The sequence below is a fragment of the Trichechus manatus genome, unplaced genomic scaffold (assembly GCF_000243295.1).
Source record: "Trichechus manatus latirostris isolate Lorelei unplaced genomic scaffold, TriManLat1.0 scaffold00008, whole genome shotgun sequence".
Classification (NCBI taxonomy): Eukaryota; Metazoa; Chordata; class Mammalia; order Sirenia; family Trichechidae; genus Trichechus; species Trichechus manatus.
Window position 1 is genome coordinate 33,286,840 of NW_004443944.1, and position 14,101 is coordinate 33,300,940.

Genomic DNA, 14,101 nt, shown 5'->3' on the forward strand with positions numbered 1-14,101 from the left:
CCTGTTCGCTGATCTCTGATAGGAGTCCAAGATGGCAGATCCGTGCTGCGGTAGCTGATAGGGGACCTCTGCATGCATCTCTCCTCAGGCTCTGTTCTCGGTCAGTTTGTTATTCCATTCAGTACTTGGCTGAGTTCTTTATCTCTTCATTTGATGGTTAGGGTTTCAGGATTGACGTGTGACTGTGTTTGACTTAGTTTTTCTGATCTGTCCTGCGGAGGGACGGCGTGGTGCTTCTGACTATAGCGTCATGTTGCCCAGAAGTCCGGAAACTATTTCTTAATTGTGGTGGTTACAGACTGTGTACATACGTAAAAAAAAAAAATCATTGATTGTATACTTAAAACTGGAGAATTTGATTGTATGTAAATGACACCTCCAAAAGACAAATTAAAAAAAAGAAAAGAAAAATTTAAGTTTAGCCCCAAGTCTGAAGCCTCCTCTCTTTGTTAAAATTAGCGAGTGGGGGGGAGGTACTTACAACAGAGGAACACCAAATTAAGCCCTTCTCCTTGAGGTACCCAGAAATGTTGAAAGAGAATCGAAGAGGGAATAACTAATTCTAGAGTTATGCTAACCACTACTGTAGCCTTGTGTGGCTATTTAAATGTAAACTAATTAAAATTAAATAAAATTTAAAGTTTAGTTATTCAGCCATACTCGCCACATTTCAAGTTTTCAAGAGCCACATATGGGTGGTGGCAACAGTACTGTACAAATACAGTGTATTTACATCCTCACAGAAAGTTCTAGTGGACAGTGCTGCCCTAGAGGATTTATCTGATGCATACTAGTTAAAATTGACATCCTCCCTTCTCCCTACTTTGGGAAACACTGGGTTTGATTTTACCAGTTGCCATAGAGTTGACTCCAACTCATGGCAACCTCATGTGTGTTAAAGTAGAACTGTGCTCCAGAGAGTTTTCAATAGCTGGTTTTTCGGAAGTAGATTGCCAAGCCTTCCTTTTGAAGTGCCTCTGGATGGATTCAAACTGCCAGCTTTTTGATTAGCAGCTGAGCTGCATCAATCATTTGTACTACCCAGGGACTCCAGGCTTAATTTTAACCTCTGTTAAAACCACCATCTCTTTCCACTCACTTGCCCTGTGTTAGATGATGACCTGAGAGCCATTTCAGTTTGCACCGTCCATGATTCTACAGAGCTGAGCATGCTGGGAGTCCAGGACTTTCCACTGAGGGAATTCTAAGGATTTAAAGACCTCAGGATTCAACAATTCTGGAATTCTTGGCTTCAAATCCTGCTCCTGGAGTTTGAAGGAGTTGGAAGTGAAGAGGTGATGAGGCCCAGCTTGGGCCAATTCTAGCCTGATCCTCAGGTTTGTCTGACCCCTCCCTTCTCAGCATCCCTGGCCCCAGCCTGTGCCTAACCCCAGAACAGTTTATTGAAAACCCCCAAATGTTCTGAGTTGGCATCTAGCTAGGCTGGCTCCAGGGTACGAGCAGGTGTGTTCTCTGCCGAGGTTGATCTTTATAATCTTTGATATAGTCATTAGCATTTTTCCAGTTGCTGTTGAGTCAGCTTTGACTCCTGGTGACCCCATGAGTGTCATCGTAGAACTATGCTCCATAGGGTTTTCAATGGATGAGTTTTCAGAAGTAGATCACTGACTTCTGGCTTCTGCAGGACATGGTGGAGGAAGCCGTGAAAAAAGTTCAGGAAAGGCATTCCAGGCAGTAGGCCCTGAGGGGAGGAATGGGGTGGTGGGTGGGCATGGCTCCAAGCAGCTGGATGTTGCTGGGGTGGGCTGCACAGGGCCTGCGTGGGGGTGGAGGCTGGGGAACGCTGGGGTCTCAGGTGCTCCTCTTGGGCTGAGCCCTCCCCCATCTGCCACGTGCAGCTACGCATGCACCCATAGGTGTCCAGGCTACACACTTCTGCATGGGAACCAGATCAAGTGGGGCCCCATGAACTTGATGTTTTGGGATTGACATTTTGGTAGCTGCTCTGACCCCACCTAGCTTAGACTGAAATCCTTTCTAAGGACAGAAATCCAGAACCCCAGCTGGCTTGTGTATTTGAGGAGTCTTCCCAAGTTTACTCAAGATAAATGTTATTGCCTCCATTGTAGAGATGGTGAGACAGAGGCTCAGAGATGGGAAGGATGCAGCCCAGGGCCACACCATCTGGAAACTGAGAAGTGATCCACAGTGTGGCTGAGCCATCGGGTGTGTTCTCAGGCCTGGAATGTGACCATAGGAAACTGGGCCTGATTCTTTTGCAGATGCAACCTGGTTCTCTGGAGGCATTGATCACCATCAATGAGAGGCATGGGCTGCAGGGAACAGGACAGTCTCTCTGTCTGCAGCCTGGTCTTAGCAGGGAGGCAACTGTGCTTTAAAGGGGGCACTGGAAAAAGATAGGTCTCCTGGAGAGAGTGACATTTGAACAGAGACCTGAAGGAAGTGAGGGAGCAGCCATGTGACTGTCTGGGGGAAGAGCAACCTTGGCAGAGGGAACAGCAAAGGCCCTGTGGTCTGAGGATGCTTGGTGTATTTGAGAAGCAGCACCAGGGCCAGTAATCAAACAAGGGGGGCTGGGAGGGAGGGTGGTAGGAGATGAGGTTGACAGGGGTCAGCTCCCGAAAGCCGTGGTATTCAGAGAGTGTTGGGGAGCCCTTGGAGGACTTGGGGCAGGGGGAAGTGACACTTTGGGACATGCTGCCTCTTGAGCTTTTATCGATCAAACAATCTCATAAGAACAGCAGCAAGATCACCAGCTACAGCGCGGTGATCAGACAGGGTGCTGGGTGGTTTACAGGCGCCAGCTGTGACTCTCACAAGCCTGGGAGGTAGTCATGGTTGGCTCTTATTTTACAGATGAGGAAACTGAGGCTCAGAAAGATGGAGGGATTTTCCCATGACCCCAAATGTTTCCTCTGGCTGCTGCACTCTTCCTCACCTGCCCCATTCCTTTGTCTACGGGGCTGGCAGGCTCAGTTGTCCTCAACCCTGGTGTCTTAGTTGTCTAGTGCTGTTATAACAAATATCACAAGTGGGTGGCTTTAAAGAACGTAAATTTATTTTCTGACAGTCTGGAGGCTAAAATTCCAAATCAGGGTCTCAGCCATGTTGATTCCTTCCTTGTAAATAGCCCTGGACATTCCTTGGTTCCTTGGCTTGTAGACTATTTTCACATGCTCCGCCACCTCCCCCATGTGTGACTCTCTGTGTGTCTAATCTGTTCTTTTTACTATTCAGAAGTGATTTGATTTAGAACCCACCCTACTTGGGTATAATCTGATTAACATAACAAAGAAAACCCTATTTCCAGACAGAATTACATGTGGATTTAATCCATAACACTGGCTGCACACTGGACTAACCTAGGGTAGCATTTCCCAGGGATGGCCACACCTGATATCTCCCATCCCACAAGCTTGGCCAATAGAATATAATAGAAGTAACGGGGAATGACTTCCAAGGCAAGGTCATAAAACCACCACCACTTCCACTTTGGTCTCTGGAATTGCTAGTTCTGAGGGAAGCCGGCTGCCATGTCATGAGGATGCTCAAGCAGGTCTGTGGAGAAGCCCAGGTGCAGATGAACTGAAGCTCCCAGCCTATATCCGCACAAGCTTGCCAGCCATATGAGTGAACTACCCTGTCAAGCCTTCAGATGAGACTGCATGTAAGGCCCTGAGCAAGAACTGCCAAGCTAAGCCCTTTCTGAATTCTTGTCCAACAGAAATGATGTGAGAGAGAAAAACGATTGTTGTTGTATTAAGTCACTAAATTTTGTGATGATTCATTATGCAGCATTAGATAACGCCTAGGGACTTTTACGGAAACCCTGGTGGCATAGTGCTTAAGTGCTGTGGCCGTTAACCAAAAGGTCGGCAGTTCAAATCTACCATGCACTCCTCGGAAACTCTATGGGGGCAGTTCTACTCTGTCCTATAGGGTCGCTATGAGTCAGAATTGACTTGACAGCAACGGGGTTTAGGGACTTTTGCAAATTCCAGTGCTCAGGCTGCACCTCAGACCCATTACATCTGTATCTCTGGGGGTAGGGCCCAGGCAACAGGACACTCATGTGCCACCAAGGCTGAGACCCACTGGGAGAGCTCCTGCTCAGCTTGCAGCTTCAGCTCAGGCAGCCTTCACAGACCCTCAGCCAGGTTAGGTGTCTCTCCTCTGGGCTCCCACAGCCCCCTGTGCTGACCCAGCCTGTGCCTGTTGGCAAGCCATGCTTAATGAACATTTTGTGTCTGTCTCCCCCACTAGAATGTGGGCTCCATGAGAACAGAGGTTTCTGGTGAGTCCTTCCAGAGAAGTTCAGATGTAAGCAAACACATATAGAGAGAACACCCTTTAAATTAAATGAAACAAGATAAAATACAGCCACAGGGTACACAGGCGACAGAGCGCTGACATCTGAGGCTGATTTCATCTCAGTTTCGAGCTGAGTGGAGAAAAAACTGCCAAGGTCAGGGTTCTGGAGGGGACAAATCCCACACACTGAAGGAGCCATCGGCCTGTCAGCAGGGCAGATGTTATTGTTGCTCAACTCGTGCTGGGTCAGGATAAGACCATGAAGATCGCTGGCTCCCTCTGATCTGGGTGCAGTTAATGACAGTTTGTCCTTATTCTTAGTCCTCCATCCCAGACTGGAGGGGGCCAAGGACTGGGACGCTGCTATCACCCTGAATTGGCACCAAGTGCTTAGAATATCCTCAAAGGAAACATCAATATACTGTTGGCATGTGAAGATGCCCAGAGTTCTAGAACCCAATATGCCCAAATTATCTTTTTTCATATGGCATGTTTTGGGGTCCAGGGGAAATTCCTTCTGCTGTGGTTTGCTTTACTTTCTTAATCTGGGGAATAAGCCTCAGGTGTTTTTGTTTATTTTGCTTTGTCATCAGCTGGAAGGCATGCAGGACAGAGGAAAGCTTTGAAGATGCAAGGGTCAGCACGGCCTTTATCCAAGCATCTCAGTATATCCCAACACCTGATTACGGTTGTACAACATCTCAGAGAAGAATCCGACCACAATACCATTGTTGTCATTCCCGTTTTAATAACAGGGAAGTCAAGGGCTGGGAGGGACCCTAGCAAGGTACTCACAGGGTCATATGCATTTGTAACATTTACCAAAGTAAGATATTTTAACCTCACTCTGTTAAAGCCACCATCTCTTTCCACTCCAACTTCTCTTTGTGTCAGATGATGTTGGGGTGGGTTTGAGCATTTTGGGGTTCTGGCTAAGGGGACCTTGAGTTGGGGACACATTTAGTTTGGGTTTAATGGGATATGTTTATGTTGTTTCCAGTAATTTTTTTTTTTTTGTGAATAGTTTAGTTAGGAGCCCTGGTGGCACATGGTTAAGAGCTCGGCTACTAACCAAAAGGTCGACCTTGGAAACCCTAGGGGGCAGTTCTTCTCTGTCCTGTAGAGTCACTGCGAGTTGGAATTGACTCGATGGCAACACGTTTGTTTTTTTGGAGGTTTTAAAAAATTATTTCTAACTGACCTGGTATAGGAGCCCTGGTAGAGCAGTGGTTAAGAGCTGTGGCTGCTAATCAAAAGGCTGGCAGTTTGAATCCACCAGCCGTTCCTTGGAAACCCTGTGGGGCAGTTCTACTCAGTCCTATAGGGTCGCTATGAGTTGGAATCAATCCGAAGGCAACGGGTTTGGGTTTTTTTTGACCTGGTCTAAGAATGGCTTCCAGGAATACACTTACCCCTTGAACTATCCTGACTCAATTGGTGTTGTGACGTGATGGTGCAGGGTTAGAGGTCATATTTCAATATGAATGGCCTTACATCACCCAACACCAGAAGTATCTGAGTACTAGAGAAGAAGTTTGAAATTTACGTACCTGTGGTGCCAGAAGCTAGTTTGTGGAAAGTATTACATAGGTATGTCAAATAGGTAATTAGTAAAGAACAATGTTATTTTTCTGGGTTTTGTAATGTTTGTGGGATTTGTCAAGTTTTAAAATCTTGTCATTTGTGATAGTTTCTTTTATCTTTCTAACCAACTATTGACTTTAATACCTAATTTTATATTCTTTGCTTTAAAGAATCCTCCTTAAATTTTATAAAATTTCAGGCTGCACAAAGCCTGGACCTGCTCGTGCTCAGCTTTCTCTTGTGTCTTCCAGGATCACAGGACCAGCCTAGCCTTCCCTCACTGCTGCTGCCACTGCCAATGAGTTCTTGCATATTTACAAAGGAAGGTAACAGAGTGGTGCAGGTCACTGGCTCTGGATCCAGACAAAGCTGAAGTTTCTCACCTATAAAATGGGAACAGTGATAGGATCTCTTTCCTCAGATTACAATGAAGTCAAGGGAGATAATCTGTGTAAAGCCTCAAGCACAATGTAGCAGAGGGTACAGTTCGTCCTAGGTTTGATATTTAGCTGGTGCTCTGATAAAGACTCCTTGTTTATGACAGTTTCTGTTCTGATTCAATTGGTGCCCAAGCCAGAGTTCAAAATCATTGTTAGCTACTGACATATATTAATGCTCCCTTCTACTCTCTGCCCCTCAAGGGTTGTATACTTAAGTGCTCAATCATTGACAAGGCAATGAAAGAATGAAAGACAGCAGCCAGAATAGAAAACAGAGGCAGGCTCCAAACTGAGCAATGCCCTAGACCCAAACAGTTACTCACAGTTAAAAAATTAACCTTGAGGAGCCCTTACTTTATTCTAACCTCCTTTAAAAAAAAAAAAAAAGTTTTCTTTTTCTTGACATTTTTAAGTATTGAGAATTTGGAAATTCCACAAAAGCACGAAGAAGAAATTAACTGCTGTTACTAAAAACAAAACAAACAAACCAAACTCGTTGCTATGGAGTCGATTCCGACTCATAATAGATGATAATATACCTATATACATGTGGCATCACGATTATGTACTTAATGTATATCTATGCTGTACAAACTGCTTTGAAACATATTTTAAATTTAATGCAATCTTATCATTTCTCCTGTATCCTGAAGTGTCTTTTAACTATACCATTTTTAATGAATGCATAATATTCTTCTTCAAAAAATCGGGATAATTAAAGGCACCTGTTTGATCTCAGAAGGTTATCGCGAGCACTGACAGTTATATCATGTCAAGCTGCCTGGCATGTAAAAAGCTCAGTAAAAATCCAAAAAACCTCGTTGCCGTCGAATCGATTCCGACTCAGAGAGACCCTGTAGGAGAAAGTAGAACTGCCCCATACGGTTTCCAAGGAGAGGCTTGTGGATTTGAGCTGCTGACCTTTTGGTTAGCGTCCAAACGCTTAACCACTGTGCCACCAGGATGGACTTATATAATCAACCCCTTTCCGCTGGTCATTTAATTTTTTTCTCTGTTTTGCTATGGGGAATAACGCTGGACTATACTAATCTTTGCTCATATTTTGATCATTTTTTTTAGGACAAATTTCGGGACTGCAGTGTATGCCATTTTAAAACCAAGCCACTCATCGTTGTGCAGCTAGGGGAACAGAGAGGAAGTGACTTGCCCGGGGTCACATGGCAAGTTAGCTGCAAAGTAGGGACTAGTAACAGTCCAGAGGCCCCAACTGGTGCCTCTTTCAGGTGGGGACCCAGAGGAAGTCCCGTCTGGGAGACGAGGAGAGAAGAAGAAAAAGAACTAAGCGCCCGGACGACAGCAGCCGCCGGAAGAAAGTGCGACCGACAGGGAAGGGGCAGAGCCGCCGAGTAGCTGCGCCTAGTTCAAGAGGTCGAAGCTAAGTCGTCGCTTGGCAACCCGGGCGGCGCGGAGTTCGAACGGAAGCAGGAGACCAATCAGGATGTCCGGGACGAACCATTCCGGCCGAGGGGTGTGTGTGTGTGTTTGTGTGTGCGGCGAGCTCACTTCCCTTTCCTCGGATCTCCGGACCTTCGCTCCAGCGGGGGCCTTCGGAAAATCAAGGCATCTCCACTCGGGTGGAAAAGGCAGCTCGAAGAGGCCCTCGGGGTTGGGGCCTCCCGGGCCGCGTTGGGAGCGGCCACTCCCAGCCCGGGTCCGAGCTGTCAGCCTTTCCGAGACCTGCGGTAGAGGAACGACGACTCGCGTAGCGCGGATTCCAGGTGAGAGTACGGGTAGTCCCGGGCGAGAGCCCGGGTCTGGCGGGGGTGGGTGGGGTCGCGGTTCTCTCAGCGCCTGCTGTTTTCGTCCTCACTGCGTCGTATCTGCGAGAAGGTGGTGTTACCCCATTTCACAGATGAGGACGCTGAGGCTTAAGAGAGTCAGGTGGCCCAGCCCGGAGATGTATGGCAGAGAATCCAGTTCCGGTCTTTCGGCTCCACGTCGCAGCCTAGATGTGCCTAGAAACGCCCAGACGCAACTGGTGGTCACTTTCTTAGCCTCTTAGGGGTAAGGTCCGTAGACACCTGGCTGGATCACCTCCTTCTCGCACTCCCCCACCCCACCCCGCGTCGTTGGGTCTGTCTTCCCTTCACCAGAACGCCATGGGTTGGACTAAGTGCTCATTTGGGGATCTTCTGCCTACATTCTTTCTTACAACAAATATTTATTGACTTCACAGTTCTGCCCTCCCCCTTGCCTGTTTTGTTTATCTCAGTAGCGTTTGCCTCATCTGTTGTCCAATGTTTCACTTATTCATGAGTTTATTGTCTTCCCCTCTGGAAAGTGACACAGGGCAGGGGCTAGGGTGAGGCAAGTGGGGCACTCAACCTCCAGCGCAAAATTTAGGGGTGCCCAAAAGCTCAGTAATTAAGGTAGATAATATTTCAGTGAAACATTTTTAAAAATAAAAATTAATACAAAAAATCCATGATAAGCAAAATATCACTGTTGCAGGGTCAGTAACAGTGCTGTCCCAAGCAATATCAGAGCCAAACGGAAGAATTAGAAGCCTGTCTTAAGAATCACACAACTGATGTAAATAACCACATATCCAAAAGTAACATTTCAATGTGACAAGGAATACAATGAGGAGGGGGAGAGGGCTATGAGAGAGCTTAACTGGGGGCCCTGTGGTCAGGGAGGGCTCCTCTGAGGAAGTGATGTTTGAGCTGAGATCTGAAGGTCGGGAAGCTTTACTAGGAAAACAAGTGGTGGGTGGGTGAGAAAATTCCATGCAGAGGGAGCAACAAGGATAAAAGTCCTGAGGTGGGAACAAGCCTGCAGAGGGTGGAGCTGTGGCGGGGAAGTAGAGGAGTGTGGTCTCCAGGGCAGGCAAGAGCTCTGTCCCTGGCATTTGGGCCCTTTGAGGCCAAGTGCTCAAGAGAAAACAGACACACTGGGAGGCAGAGACCTCGGTTCCTGTGTGACCTCAGACATCTCTGTAGCCCTCTCTGGGCCTTAGTTTCCCCATCTGTTCAAGGTCCCATCACCTGAGTGCTTCTAGGTTTAGTGGTGGGCGCTGAAAAAAAATGTTTCCAGGGTGGCAGTGATGGGAGGGGACAAGGGGAAGACTGAACCAGGTTGGGCTGGCTGCGTCCCTCTTCTCTCTGGACCTTGGTGCTTCATCTGGGAAAGGTGGAGGGTGAAATCAGTGTGAGGGGCTGCTAGCACCACTGCCAATGACACTGACCAGCAGCTACCCTGGGCTGGGAACAGGCTGTTGATGTTACCCTTGCTGGCTAGGGGCCCTGTCCCCCACCCCCCACCCCCAATCTCATTCTTGGAGAGTGGAAGGGTTAGCCCGCTGAGCAGTCATTCCAAGAGAGAAATAATATCAACAACTAAAGCTAACATAAATTTATGAATGTATGGATGCATATATTTATTATTTTTTATTGTGGTAAAAAATATATATCTAAACATTTGCCATTTTAATCATTTTTACAATTCAGTACAATTCAGTGACATTACGTTCCGCATGTTGTATAACCATCACCACTATCCATTTCCAATTTTTGTCATCATCCTTAGCAGAAACTCAGTACCCCTTAAGCAATAACTCCATTTTCCCCTCCCACCTGCCCCTGGTAACCACTAATAAAGTTTTGTCTCTATGCATTTGCCTATTCTAGATATTTTATATAAGTGGGATCATACAATATTTGTCCTTCTGTGTCTGACTTATTTCACTCATCATAACATTTTCAAGGTTCATGTTCTGGCATATATCAGGACTTCATTTCTCTTTATGGCTGAATAATATTGCATTGTATGTATATATAACATTTTTTTATCCATTCATCTGTTGATGGACACTTGGGTTGTTTCTACCTTTTGGCTGTTGTGAATAATGCTACAATGAACCTTGGTATACAAGCATCTGTTTGAGTCCCTGCTTTCAGTTCTTTGGCTATACACCTAGGAGTGGAATTGCTGGGTCATATGGTAATTCTGTGTTTAACTTTGAGGAACTGCCAAATTTTTCCACAGCAGCTATAGCATTTGACAATCCCACCAGCAATGGATGAGGGTTCCAATTTTACCACACCCTCACCAACACGTGTTGTTTTCTGTTAATAACCATCCTAGTGAGGGTGAAATCATAGCTCATTGTGGTCTTCTTTAATTTCTTTCAGTAATGTTTTATAGTTTTCTCTGTACTAATCTTTCACCCTCCTGGTTTAATCTATTCCTAGGTATTTTATTCTTTTAGATGCTATTGTAAATGGAATTGCTTTCTTAATTTCCTTTTCAGATTGCTCATTGTGGATGTATAGAAACCCCACTGATTTTTGTATGCTGACCTAGTACCCTGCAACTTTGCTGAATTCACTCATTAGCTCTAGTAGCTTTCTTTAAGGAGCTCGGGTGGCACAGTGGTTAAAGCAGTTGGCTAACCAAAAGGTCGGCAGTATGAACCCACCAGCTGCTTCTTGGGAGAAATACGTGGCAGTCTGCTTCTGTAAAGATTTACAGCCTTGGAAACCCTGTAGGGTCGCTGTGAGTTGGAACTGATTCGATGGCAGTGGGTTCCCGTAGCTTTCTTGTGAGTTCTTTGGGATCTTGTTTACTTATTTATTTAAATGTTGTATAACTATCACCACTATTTATTTCCAAAGCTTTTTTATCACCCTAAACAGAAACTCTGTACCCATTACACACTAACTCCCCATACCGCCTTCTTCCCAGTCCCTGGTAATCTCTACTTTCTGACTCTGTGCATTTGCCTATTCTAAACATTTCAGATAAGTGGGATCATACAATATTTGTCATTTTGTGTCTGGCTTATTTTCAAGCTTCTTACATGTCATAGCATGCATCAGAACTTTATTTCTCTTTATGGCTGAATAATATTCCATTGTATATGTTTACCACATTTTGTTTATCCATTCATCTGTTGATGGACACTTGAGTGGTTTCCATCTTTTGGTTGTTGTGAATAATGCTACAATGAACAAGTATCAGTTTGAATCCCTGCTTTCAGGTCTCTTGGGTATACACCTAGGAGTGGAATTGCTGGGTCATAAGGTAATTCTAATTTAATTTTTGATAAAGCTAACATTTATTGAACATTTTATGCATGTTATTCTAGTGGGAGGTCAACTTGTATGGCCTCCATGGAGTGTAGTTCCACCATCTCTGTCACAGTTAACAAGTATTGTCCCCTGATTCAGCTGTCTCATTTCAGGTATTTCTTCTTGGCAAAATGACATAGGTGCAGGGACACTGCAGCATGATTTGTAATAGGAGGGACTGGACACACACTGGGTGGTGCAAATGGTTAACATGCTTGGCTACTAACTGGAAGGTTGGCCTTTTGAGTTCATCCAGAGACATCTCAGAAGAAAGGCCTGGTGATCGACTTCCAACGAATCAGCCACTGAAAATCCTATGGAGCACAGTTCTACTCTGACACACATGGGGTCACCATGAATGGGGGTTGCCATGAGTGGGAATCGCCATGAGCGAGAAATCAACTCAATGGCAAGTGGTACTGGTGGACACACACTAAGAATCCACTAGTAGGGGCTGATGGGAAGTGATTCTGTGCAGCTGTGAAAAAGGAGAGGCTGCTCTTTATGTACTGATGTGGCACTAAGAACAACACATTAATGAGTAAAAAGAGCAAGGAGGAAACCAGTACACACAGCCTGTTGCCATTTGTGTAAAAAAAGAGAAAATGTATATGTCCATACTTGCTTCTATTTGCCTAAAATTTCTCTGGAAGGACACACAACTATCTGGTCACAGTGGTAACTGCAGGGAGGGGAACTGAGTGGCTCCTAAGGACAAAGGCAAGAGAGAGGATTTTTTTAACTCTTCCTTTTTATAGCTTTTGAATTTTGAACCATGTGAATGTATCACCTGGTTGAAAATGATACATATGTGATCACTGTGTATTATATATTAATTGTGCAAACAACTGCCCTGTCTGTGATCTGTCACTGACTTGTTGTGTGACCTTGGGCCAGTGTTTTCACAGCTCTGGGCCAAGGTAAGAAGCCATGATGGTGAGCCCCCAAAGCTCAGCCTGGGGCCAAGGGCAATCAGGACAGAAGTGGGTTTGGCTGTGGGTCTGCCTCACCCCCACCATCCCCATCCTGTGTGCCAGGCCCTTCCTGAAAGCTTTGCATGTGGCATCTCCCTCACTCAGTCCCCACTGTAAGCCCCTTTGTCCTTGTTTTCAGAGGTGCAAACCGAGGTCCAGAGGATCAAGCTGGTAGAGGTGGGCAGCTGGTGGGCCAGGCAGGAGGTTGCTGCCCTCGGGGTCCACCCTCATACCCCTCCCGCAGCCTGCTCACCTCTGCCTTCCCTGAGGTTTGTACAAAGCACCCTGGGCAAGGCTGACTCCCGGGCAGGCCAGAGCAGGAGTGTCTCGGGGGGACTCCAGAAATAGTGTGGGGCTGGCACGGCTCTGAAGGGGCCCAGCTGGGTGTCTGTGACCCAGACAGCTGGGCTGAAATCGAGCTGGGCTGCCAGACCGGCTGGCCCCCTCCTGCTGCCTGGAGCCTCTGTGATCCTCCAGCGCAGGCGACGGACTCCATCTCCCACCAAATCTGGGCCAGGCCTCCACTGAAGGGAAAGAGAGAAGCAGGTGGATGGAAGAGGAAGAGGCGGCAAGAATGTCATGTAAATTTATAAATATCAGAAAACACCCCTGCCCAACAATGGATAAACATCACAACACCTCTTGAGCATTTACTATGTACCAAGCACTTTACAAGTATTAAAGGTACAACTATGCACTCCTTTAATTCCCTCAGCTCTATGATACAATTTAGTTACTGCTGTTATAACTTCCATCTTTATTGTTGTTGTTAGCTGCTGCTGAGTTGGCCTCTGATTCATGGTGACCCATGCACAACAAAATGAAACACTGCCCAGTCCTGTGCCATCCCCATGATTGGACCATTGGATCCATAGGGTTTTCATTGGCTCTTTTTCCGGAGTAGATTGCCAGGCCCTTCTTCCAATCCATCTTAGTTACTGCTGTTACAGTTTCCATCTTAAGGGAAACAAGAGAGTACCCGAGAGGTTTAGTAACTTGCCCAAGGTCACCCAGAGCTGGGATCTGAACTCAGGCAGTCTGGCTCCAGACTCTGCATTCTTAATCGTTACTCATGCTACTCTTTTTGCAGCCTCCTAGAGAAGTGGGTCAGGGCTCCAGGCTGACGAAGGCCCCGCCCAGGATCTGGGCACTGGAGGATCTGTTCAGTTGAGTAGTAGTCTTAGTTATCTAGAGCTCCTATAACAGAAATACTACAAGTGGATGGCTTTAACAAACAGAAATTTATTCTCACAGTTTTGGAGGCTAGAAGTCCAAATTTAGGGTGTCGGCTCTAGGGGAAGGCTTTCGCTCTTTGTGGGCTCTAGAGGAAGGTCCTTGTCTCTTCTGAGCTTCTGCTCTTGAAAATTCTTATGTGGCTCGGGGTCTGTCTTCCCCCATCTCTGCTTCCTTAATCGTCTCCTTTTATATTTTGTAAGAAATTGAGTCAAGACACGCCCTACACTAATCCTGCCTCATTAACATAACAAAGACAACCCATTCCCAAATGGGATTGTAACCGCAGGCATAGAGGATAAAATTTACAACACATATATATAGATATTTTTATTTTATTTTTTTCCATACAAAAATTTATACACACATTGTTATGTGACCCTAATTGCTCTCCCCATACTGTGACAGCACACTCCTCCTTTCCACCCCTGATTCCCCGTGTCCATTCAACCAGCTCCTAACCCTCTCTGCCTTCCCATCTCAC

At 46.1% G+C, this 14,101-nt stretch overlaps 1 protein-coding gene across 1 annotated transcript in view; it reads left to right on the forward strand.

Annotated features, from left to right (window-relative positions):
• The first annotated feature begins 7,865 nt into the window (after positions 1 to 7,865).
• The window catches only part of FAM110A (family with sequence similarity 110 member A), a 17,196-nt gene continuing 10,960 nt past the window's right edge, over positions 7,866 to 14,101 (forward strand). The window contains exon 1 of the mRNA XM_004370491.3: positions 7,866 to 8,056. The gene's annotated coding sequence lies outside the window, so the exon portion shown is untranslated. The remainder of the gene's footprint in view (positions 8,057 to 14,101) is intronic.